The sequence below is a fragment of the Cervus canadensis genome, chromosome 1, assembly GCF_019320065.1.
Source record: "Cervus canadensis isolate Bull #8, Minnesota chromosome 1, ASM1932006v1, whole genome shotgun sequence".
NCBI lineage: Eukaryota > Metazoa > Chordata > Mammalia > Artiodactyla > Cervidae > Cervus > Cervus canadensis.
Genome location: NC_057386.1, coordinates 11,583,397 through 11,584,987, shown reverse-complemented (window position 1 = coordinate 11,584,987; position 1,591 = coordinate 11,583,397).

Below are 1,591 nucleotides of genomic sequence, written 5' to 3'. Positions count from 1 at the left end.
ACACCTCTGCTGTGCGCTCACAGACCCTTGGCTTATAGACTGCTCATCAGTCCCCCTATCCAGCCAGGTCCTGGGAGCCGCCTCTCAATCACTCATCTGCCCAGTACTGCATGAGGGTTGGTGTGGTGACCTGGATCACTCATGGATTAGAAGAAGAGGGAAAAAAAAAAATGCTGTTTCTCAAAGTGAGGTTGCTCTGGGAACCTGCATCAGGCTCACTAAAGGAGCATATTATATGAGCTTTTTGGACCCCACCCCAAATTCATAGACCAAATTTTAAATAAATTTTAAATGAACTCTTCTGGGGATCCTTCTACACATGGACTGAATCTCAGCAGTTAGACTCTCCCTCCCTGGAGTTTTGACTCTTGTGCAATGATTGAAAATCAGACATTTCCCTCATGTGTTGGTTTGAAAACAAAAAACATGCTCATAAATTCTCGAATACTCCTTCCATGGATCTCTGTTCCCTCACGTCCTCAAATCAGGGCTGACTCGGCAGACAGCCTTTGCTCATTCAGAAAAACCTTGTTATTTCTATCTGGTTCTCTTGGGATACTAGCCTTTGGAGCCCTGAACTAGGATGTAGGACACCCCTAAGCCATCATGCTGTGAGGAAGCCCAGGCCATAAGGACAGGCCATAGCCTACATTGGGCCTCAACCACCAGATGTGTGAAGGCATTTCCAGATGGTTTCAGTCCCCAGGACCTTCAAGCCACACCTAGTTGCTTCCTCAACCAAGGCCTCAGATAGCATGGAAGCCATCCCCACTGTGCCCAGTCCAAATTCCTAACTCATAGAACATGCGGGCATCATGAAATGGTGGTTTCAGCCACTGAGCTGAGGATTGTTGTTTACACAGCACTACTAGCTGGAACAGAGATGATATAACCTATGGTGAAGCCCAACCAGAAGACTCATGGATTCCTGCCACTTGGATTTTAAGAGCATCCCTGCTTCCTGTCCTGTTGGAATCCTGGGTGTACAGCTCTCCCCTCCTGTCTATCAGCCAACCCACATCCTTCCAAGTTAGCGCCAAAAATTCTGATGCAGCCATGCTGACCGTGAGGTGCTGTCAACATCCAAGTGGGGGTGACCAATGGACCAGGTGGTAGTGAAAGTGGCTAGAGTACAAATTTGGGAGTTCTCAGTGCAGAGGTGTGGTCAAAAATGCAACCTGCAAAAAAAAAAAAAAAAAAAAAGCAACCTGCAATGTGATGATCCAGAGAAAGTTTGCAGAGAGAAGAAATGGGTCCAGGGCACCACATTTCAAAGGGTGGGTGAAGGAAAAAAGACCCATGGGAGGACATCAAGATGGGAAGATTGGAGAGAATGGTTCATGAAGAAAGGGAGCCCCAGTGATCAGGGTGTTGCCTGGGGAGATAAGGGCTGAAAAGCCACAGGACGTGTTTGGAGACTTCTGAACAAGGAGGGTGGAAGCAGAAGCCAGATGGTGGTGGATTCAAGAGAGTGTGGGTGGCCCTGGATGGGCTGCACCCTCCATGTGCGGCTGCAAACCAGGGCCCCATGTCAGCCACATCCATGTCGAGATAAGTACAGAAACCGAGAGGGAGTGTTTAGCAACTTTTA